The 9,883-nt window shown below is 40.6% G+C and overlaps 1 pseudogene; it reads left to right on the top strand.

Moving 5' to 3' along the window:
• The first annotated feature begins 1,780 nt into the window (after positions 1-1,780).
• Positions 1,781-8,434, top strand: LOC139539293 (angiopoietin-related protein 4-like; annotated as a pseudogene).
• The last annotated feature ends 1,449 nt before the right edge of the window (positions 8,435-9,883 follow it).

Here is a 9,883-nt window from a genome sequence, read left to right as displayed (position 1 = left end):
AATTACAACTAAGTTGCATCACAAAGTTGACCATTGTGTTCTGGTGTGCATTAAAAAATACACTTCCTGGACACTAGTGGACTAGAGGTCAACAACCACAGTATCCTGACCTACAGTATCCTAGCAATACAAGGTGACGTGCAGGATGGCAGTCCAGGATATGTAATTTTATATATATATATTTTTTTTTTACTTTGTTCTTGGACATAAATGACTAAAATCACCCACAGAGGCATATGTGATCATATCCCAATGTAATCAATGTTTGAAATTACTCTGTTTTTCTCAAATATGTATATCTGTTTAGAATTCTTTCTGTGAATTTTCAGCGCACAAATAATTTATAACTATGTTCCGGCCCGACCACCCAGTCAAGGTAAAAAAAAATTGGCTGAATGGAATAGGGGACCCCTGCTTTAAAGTTTCCCTCAGTTTTGGAAAAACTCTTAGGATGCTTATTATGTTGCATAAACATAGATGCTTTTTTATTCCCCACAGGAACTCTAGTTTCAATACAGCACTATGTTCTCTTCAGTCTCTTGTTCGAAACAATGGTTTCTAGTCAATATAACCTTGACTACGTGTCATAACCTAGCTTGTGAAAAAGGTTATGCAACTTGTGTACAACCGAAGATGCTGTCAAAATGCTACCATTCACTGACATATGGAACGTAAGCATCATATTAATTTTAATTAGCCAACTACATAAATACACAGTAATATGTATAAAACCATTTCATAAAAGTACTTCAAGTAAAATTCTTAGTCAAAAGTACCATTGATGGAACAGAAAAACATAGTATTAATTAAATAAATATCCTCACAAATGTTTGGCATAGTGAATCTATCAAAACAAACTTGAGTGTCTAATGCAAGTCAAATGCTGTCACCACTTGTTTCATCAAATTGATATTCCCCAAAATACCACTATTCTCTGAGCCTGAACTTTCCCCTAATTCACACTGCCTCTGTTTGAATCAGCTTTCCACAACACATAATGATGATCACGACTGTCCTGCTAGCTAGACACTTGAGTGCACCAGAATAACAGGATCTAATAGGATAGGCTATATCTATGTTGTGCAACACTGCTAAACAAACAATAATGAATGTGAAACATAATTTAGTTTAACAGCAACTTCCTTTAGAGATGAGACAATTACGGAGGTGAAAACTAACTTCCTTAAAAGGAAAATCAAGATAGATAAACACATCATCTCACATCTTCTTTCCCAAAATACTTTCAGCAATAAACATTTTTGTTGAATATGGCCCAGAGATTGGGAGGTTGGGAAAATGGGACCTGATGAGTCTCTGCTTGGCACTCAGCATTGAGATAGATTGACGGTAAAGTCCTGCGATAGAATAGCATCCTATCCAGGGGGTGTACTTGTACGTCAAGCTGCCTCAGGCTACTGAAACTCATTTGAGCCGTTCTGGATCACACAAGCCAAAGCTAGTTACTTTATTTTTTATAACGTCACATAATGCATACTGGTCCTGTCAATAATGTACTATGAGGGTGTATTATGTATATTTTTTGTTCAATAGGAGGTAAAGTTTGATTGATATATCAAAGTTGCACAGACAGCTTATTGCTCATCAAGGTGCATGTTCCCTAAAAGAATGTGACTAGAGTGACAATGGAGAGTTAGACTTTGCTTGCTACACCCCTACTACCCGAGGAGCATCCAATCAGAACTGCCTAGTATCCGCAGCATGTGACCAACAGGATATATAAACCTCTGAGGCTGTATAACAGAAGAAAGAACAAGACTTCTCCAGCTGAGCTGAACCAAGATCAGCATTGTCGCTTCGACCAAAGACACTAGTGAAAACAAAATATGAAGCCAACACTGGCATTCCTACTGCTGTTAGCAGCCATCTTGGTCCATATGGTGACCAGTTTCTCATTTGGGAGAGACAGGGCTCAGTACGCCTCCTGGGATGACGTGAACGTGGTGGCCCACCGGCTTCTTCAGCTGGGCCAGGGCCTCAAAGAACACGTTGAGAAAACCAAGAGCCAGATGAGAGACATCTCCATCAAGCTGAAAGCCTTCAATGGCACAGTGGCCAACTTGGGCAGGGAGACCAAGAGCCTGTAGGAGGGTGGAGAGGCACTGAAGACCAGAGCCCAGGAGATGGTGGTGAACATGTCTGCTGAGGTGCATGCGAGTGCTGAGGAGCTGAGGGCAGAGCGCCAGAGAATCCACACCAGGATGGACAGGCTAGAAGAGCGGGTGGATGGAATGCAGCAAGGACGGGGGCTGAAGCTGAACAACAGCAGTAACAACCGCAGTGATGATGCCAACTTCATCCAGGTAAGAGAATAATCTGCCACTTTTTCCACAATGCACTGTGGGTGATATCTAAAATATTATCGGGGAGTAAATCTTCCATTACTTAATTAAAATGATTAATAACATGCTAAACAGAATAAAACAAAAACGTGTTGACTCACATCATAGGGTTCCAATACATGTTTTTTAAATACTTTTTTGTATTTTAATATTTTCAAATAATGTGGCCCAAATAAACTAATTCTATGGAAGTATTTTAAAGTAGTTTCAAATACTTTCCTATAAATAGCCTACTATTTGAAAGTATTTTCAAAAACGGAATTCAAATACAGTACCAAACAGACTTCATTCATATGCATGAGAGTATTTTTATATTTCTATAAATACTGTGTATTTGAGTAATTTCAAAGTGTATTTCCAACTACATTCTAATTCCTAGTTGTTTTTTTAAAGATTGAAATACTTTCAAATGTCTTTGGAAGTCATTGAAGTACCCTAAATAGTATTTGAACCCAGGTTTCACTAACATTGACAGTTTGATCTTGTGATGGACAGTGAAGTTATACAAGTCAAGCTTCAATATACTGCAATTACAGAAAGTACATCCGTGTCCCACATTATGAATATAGTCGGAAGAAGAGATTGTGAACAACGAAAAACAGAAAACAGATCTCATTTGTGTCACTTCTTTCCTCAACGGTTACTGGAGGCACAGAATAAACGGATAGATTACCTGGTGGACAGAATAAGGCAACAGCAGGACAAACTGGAGAAACAGAACATGCACCTACAGGCACTCCAGGGCGAGGTATGTACTGTACAATAACCCCTATTGTGTGTAGGTGTGTGTACAATATCTGATGGTACATGTTTGTCTTTTCCCTCAGGTTAAACAGAGGAGAGTGAAGTCTGTTGTAAGGCGGAAACATCAGGAAATAGCAATGAAGGATTACACTAAAGGAGACGCTTCTCTAACTGGTAAGCCTAATACATCCTAATAGAATATGGACATTGAATTACCGCTAGTCAATTTCGTTGAATTTCCAAAACTCCAATTCACACTACCTATTCAACACAAAACCTTTTCTCCAGTTTGTCAAAAGCCAGACCATATCCCTCTGAGTTCCTCTTCTACACCATCCTGAACTGTTACAGCTGTTGAAAGGGAGGAGAACGCTACAAAAGCTGAAAAACACTACAGTCGTGGCCAAAAGTTTTGAGAATGACAAATATTAATTTCCACAAAGTTTGCTGCTTCAGTGTCTTTAGATATTTTTGTCAGATGTTACTATGGAATACTGAAGTATAATTACAAGCATTTCATAAGTGTCAAAGGCTTTTATTGACAATTACATGAAGTTGGTGCAAAGAGTCAATATTTGCAGTGTTGACCCTTCTTTTTCAAGACCTCTGCAATCTGCCCTGGCATGCTGTCAATTAACTTCTGGGCCACATCCTGACTGATGGTAGCCCATTCTTGCATAATCAATGCTTGGAATTTGTCAGAATTTGTGGGGTTTTATTTGTCTACCCATCTCTTGAGGATTGACCACAAGTTCTCAATGGGATTAAGGTCTGGGGAGTTTCCTGGCCATGGACACAACATAGATGTTTTGTTCCCCGAGCCACTTAGTTATCACTTTTGCCTTATGGCAAGGTGCTCCATCATGCTGGAAAAGGCATTGTTCGTCACCAAACTGTTCCTGGATGGTTGGGAGAAGTTGCTCTCGGAGGATGTGTTGGTACCATTCTTTATTCATGGCTGTGTTCTTAGGCAAAATTATGAGTGAGCCCACTCCCTTGGCTGAGAAGCAACCCCACACATGAATGGTCTCAGGATGCTTTACTGTTGGCATGACACAGGACTGATGGTAGCGCTCACCTTGTCTTCTCCGGACAAGCTTTTTACGGATGCCCCAAACAATCGGAAAGGGGATTCATCAGAGAAAATGACTTTACCCCAGTCCTCAGCAGTCCAATCCCTGTACCGTTTGTAGAATATCAGTCTGTCCCTGATGTTGTCCTGGAGAGAAGTGGCTTCTTTGCTGCCCTTCTTGACACCAGGCCATCCTCCAAAAGTCTTCGCCTCACTGTGTGTGCAGATACACTCACACCTGCCTGCTGCCATTCCTGAGCAAGCTCTGTACTGGTGGTGCCCCGATCCCGCAGCTGAATCAACTTCAGGAAACGGTGCTGGCGCTTGCTGGACTTTCTTGGGCTCCCTGAAGCCTTCTTCACAACAATTGAACCGCTCTCCTTGAAGTTCTTGATGATCCGATAAATGGTTGATTTAGGTGCAATCTTACTGGCAGCAATATCCTTGCCTGTGAAGCCCTTTTTTTGCAAAGCAATGATGACGGCACGTGTTTCCTTGCAGGTAACCATGGTTGACGGAGGAAGAACAATGATTTCAAGCACCACCCTCCTTTTGAAGCTTCCAGTCTGTTATTCGAATTCAATCAGCATGACAGAGTGATCTCCAGCCTTGTCCTCGTCAACACTCACACCTGTGTTAATGAGAGAATCACTGACATGATGTCAGCTGGTCCTTTTGTGGCAGGGCTGAAATGCAGTGGAAATGTTTTTGGGGGATTCAGTTCATTTGCATGGCAAAGAGGGACTTTGCAATTAATTGCAATTCCTCTGATCACTCTTCATAACAATTCTGGAGCATATGCAAATTGCCATCATACAAACTGAAACTGTGAAAATTAATATTTGTGTCATTCTCAATACTGTCGTGGCCACGACAGTAGACATCTATCTTTCAGTCCTTTGTATATAGTCATTGATAAACATGTGCATTGCCCTAGACCAGGAATACGCAAAGTGGGGTACGTGCAATGCCGTCTGGGGTAGCAAGCAAAATATATTTTTCTTCTTTTTCACATTTTCTAACAGCCCATTTATATTTTCCAACGGGGCTATACATTTGGGTGAGGTTCTATCCCCCCTCGCAGAGTAGCCTTGTTTCACTGCCAATTATTTTTTTACCATCTAGTATTCAGCGAAATAACAACAATAAAAAAAGGTAAAAAAGCCTAGTCAAATAACATCCAATCACATTAACCGTTACTCTCTCGCGGGAATTCCACTAACGGTTCGTGTGTAGCCAAACGTAGCTGCTACTCATTCCGTTTGCTCGAAAATGGATTAACGGTTAAGAAAAGGGCCTGCGTCCATAGAGCCACATACCAGCTCTACTGGTAGTACTGCTACTACCAGCAGTACTACACCTGCACCTGCCGACAACATAAGTTGTTCTATTTCCACGAGCAGATCCAATGCTAGCATCAGTAATTCTACATTTGTTGTTAGCCCAGCTAGCATGGACACTGACAGTTGTGAATCTGATGCAGCCGAAGAGCTACTGTCCCCTTACCCGGGAAAGCACCGAGCAACAGACAGGGAAGTTGAACCATCAAAGAAGCTCAAATATGAGGAGAACTACATTGATTTGGGGTTCACTTATATTGGGAGTAGTGTCTTTCCTCAGTACTTTTGCACATATAACACACTGTGGCTATCGCACAACTCGATGAAACCTTCACTTTTGTGCAGATTTTTTTAAACAAAGCATGCCAATTTGAAAAATAAGCCACAGGAGTTTGAGCGAGAATTAAGACTACGTTTGAGTAGTAAGACATGGATAAAAGCAACAGATAACATTAATAAGAAGGGGCTAGAAGCGTCTTATAAATGGTGAGCTACCGAGTAGCTAGGACAGGCAAGCACCATAATATTGTGGAGGACTTTATTCTTCCTGGTGCCGCAGATATGGCTGGTACAATGCTGGGGTAAAAGGCCCAAAAAACTATGCAGACAATGACTCCATCAAACAACACTGTTTCACGACGCATCATGGCAGGCGATGTTTTGAAACAATTACTGCTTCGCATACAAGCCAGTGAATTTTATGCGTTACACTAAATACAGGCACAGACTGTGTGGAAAATGATTTAAGACTGAGACTCTCCAATACAACCCAACATTGCAGAGTTATGTGCATCTTTTCAAGCACACCCTTCTCATTAACCTGTGGTGAGTTATTCACAATTCTTGATGAACAAATAAGGTTTTGTGTGTAAGATGGTTAAATACAGAGCAAAATTATTGATTATTATTGTTTGTGCCCTGGTCCCAACTTTGTCATTGTCACTTCCCACAAGCCGGGTTGTGACAAAAACTCACACTCATTCTTATGTTTAATAAATGTATCGTATAGTGTGTGTGTGGCAGGTGTAACAGTATTGCTTCCGTCACTCTCCTCGCCCCGAACCAAGGACCCTCTGCACACATCAACAACAGTCACCCACGAAGCATCATTACCCAGCGCTCCACAAAAGCCACGGCCCTTGCAGAGCAAGGGGAACAACTACTTCAGGTCTCAGAGCGAGTGACGTCACCGACTGAAACGCTATTAGCGCACACCACCGCTAACTAGCTAGCCATTTCACATCGGTTACACAGGCTTACAATGATGATTAAAAAATAAAAAATAATAATCAGAGTGCGCTGACCCTGGTGCTAGAGGGGGTACGCAGCTGGAGGTTGAATGTTTGGAGGGGTACGGGACTATAAAAAGTTTGTGAACCACTGCCCTAGACCATTATACAAGTTGCCACCGAATAAGTTTAATGAATGGTTACTGATCAACGTGTATCATTTTTGCTGTTTCAGAGTTGGCCACGGACTGCCATGAGTTGTTCCTGAAAGGGGAGAGAAATAATGGAGTGTACGCCATCCGGCCTCGCAACTCTCAGCCCTTTGACGTCTTCTGTGAAATGACTGCTGGTGAGTGAAAGGGAAACAAAATCGCCTTGTTCTTGGTTGCTCTAAACTTCTATATCGCCATTGGCTGGAATTTGTCCTTGCGGATACAGGCTTCTCCAAGAAAAGTTGCTTTGCACAGAAAACCCCATCGGCTGTGGAACAATTGGAACATTACTTGGCTAATTCCTTCTCTTCCCGTCTTTTCTTTTACAGAAGGTGGATGGACGGTCATCCAAAGACGGCAAGATGGATCCCAAAATTTCAATCAATTATGGGAGGCCTATAAAAAAGGCTTTGGCAGCCTGAATGGTGTTATTTCATTAGAGCAAATGTATATGGAAACCCTTTCAATACAGCCAATATTTATGTTTAAATAATGCACATGTTCATGTGAATAATCCGGATTCTAATTCTCTTTTAGGCGAGTTTTGGCTGGGACTGGACAACATCCACACTCTGACCAAACAGGAAGAGCTCACACTGCTGGTGGAGCTGTCTGATTGGATGGGAGAGGCTCAGTCTGTGCAGTATACATTCCGATTGGATGGAGAAGAGAGTAACTACACCCTTAACCACCGGGCCCTCAGGTCTGTCCTTCTCCACTATTGACAGAGACAACGATCTTAACACAGACGTCAACTGTGCCAAGCAACTCTCAGGTATTTTAGTGCTTCTTGAACATTTTACTCTAAAAATTGCCTTCTTTTTTTTTACCTTACTGAACTTTTTATCTAAAAGTATGTCCTCTAACAAGTGTCTTGTTTCCTCATAGGTGGCTGGTGGTTCAGCAACTGCGGCCAATCCAACCTGAATGGCAAGTACCCTAGAAAACCCAACATACTTCAAAGACAACAGCAAAGGAAGGAACTGATATTTTGGAAGACCACTGTATTGAAGATTGCCCCAGCTACAGTGGATTACGGTTATTATTAGACCTTCAGTATAAAAATAGTATACAAAAAGTGTACAATATTGAGCCTGTGAGTTTAAGAACTTATTTCCCACCGTCAACAAGATGTTAGCAGAATTACCATGAATTTTGTTGTTCATAACATCTGCTTTTGTGTAGCAATCTTGCAAGAACATCCCATTCACATTGGATCAATGTCATATTTCACTCTCAGTGGACACTAGTTCAGTCACATCGCCTGATACATTGTAGCACTTTACACCCTTTGGAAGGGTCCAACTGTTTATTTTAGTTGTTATACTTTGTCTGTCGAATGTGAGAAACTCAACGTCATATTGTCACTTCTATACTTCCAATAGTAATATATTGTACATTAATATCCATTTTAAAAATTATTTGAATGTAACTACTTCAAACAAAATATCTTAAAGAAATGTAAAAGTGACAGTTATATTTGCAATGTTTGATTGTTTGGGTGAAATGAGTCCTTAAATCTACTATGACTTATTTTGTCTGGATCCTGCAGGTTTATAGGTTGTACTCAAGATGGCACAAAGAATCATAAAAAATACCGCTCCCCTAGTGAAATAAACGACGATACAACCGCTTCCCTTAAAATTACAGACAGATACAACCACAACCAAGCTTAGTGTTCCCCAAGTTATAAATTAAGGGTTATCATGTCTCATTTGCATAAATGGCCAATGCCCCATAGAAACAGAACACAGTGCATAGAACATAAATTACAGACATCCTTACAATAAAGGCATAAGAATTCCAGGGGTTGTTTTTGTACCATATGACTGATAACAGAGTTACAGAGCATTCGGAAAGTATTCAGACCCCTTGACTTTTTCCACATTTTGTCACGATACAGCCTTATTCTTTATTTTTTACCCCTTTTTCATGATATCCAATTGCCATCTTGTCTCATCTCTGCAACTCCTCAACAGGCTCAGGAGAGGCGAAGGTCGAGTCACGCGTTTCCCAAAACATGAACTGCCACCCGCTTGCTTAACCTGGATGTTAGCCACAAAAAAAAAGTATGAAACAAATCAAAATATATTTTGTATTTGAGATTCTTGAAAGTAGCCACCCTTTTCCTTGATGACAGCTTTGCACACTCTTGGCATTCTCTCAACCAGCTTCATGAGGTAGTCACCTGGAATGCATTTCAATGCTCTTAAGGATCAGACCCTTTTTAAAATTTTCGCCTAAAATAACATACCCAAATCTAACTGTAGCTCAGGACCTGAAGCAAGGATATGCATATTCTTGATACCATTTGAAAGGAAACACTGAAGTTTGTGGAAATGTGAAATTGATGTAAGAGAATATAACATTAGATCTGGTAAAAGATAATACAAAGAAAAGAACATGCGTGTGTCATCTTTGAAATGCAAGAGAAAAGCTATGCATTAGTCCAGGTTAGGCACGATTCTGGCCACTAGATGGCAGCAGTGTATGTGCAAACTTGTAGAGTGATCCAATGAACCATTGTATTTCTGTTCAAAATGATGTATCAAGACTGCCCAAATGTGCCTAACTGGTTTATTGATACATTTTCAAGTTCATAACTGTGCACTCTCCTCAAACAATAGCATGGTATTCTTTCACTGAAATAGCTACTCTAAATTGGACAGTGCAGTTAGATTAACAAGAATTTTAATAAAGCTTTCTGCCCATATCAGATATGTCTATGTCCTGGGAAATTCTCTTGTTACTTACAACCTCTTGCTAATCGCATAAGCCTATGTTAGCTCAACAGACCCGCAGGGGGACACACACACACCGATCCTGTATTAACAGGTGTGCCTTGTAAAAAGTTAATTTGTGGGATTTATTTCCTTCTTAATGCATTTGAGCCAATTTATTTTGTGGCAAGGTAGAGGTGGTATAC

Source organism: Salvelinus alpinus, chromosome 15 (assembly GCF_045679555.1).
Source record: "Salvelinus alpinus chromosome 15, SLU_Salpinus.1, whole genome shotgun sequence".
Taxonomy (NCBI): domain Eukaryota; kingdom Metazoa; phylum Chordata; class Actinopteri; order Salmoniformes; family Salmonidae; genus Salvelinus; species Salvelinus alpinus.
The sequence above is the reverse complement of the archived record's forward strand: the minus strand, read 5'-3'. Positions and strand labels throughout refer to the sequence as shown.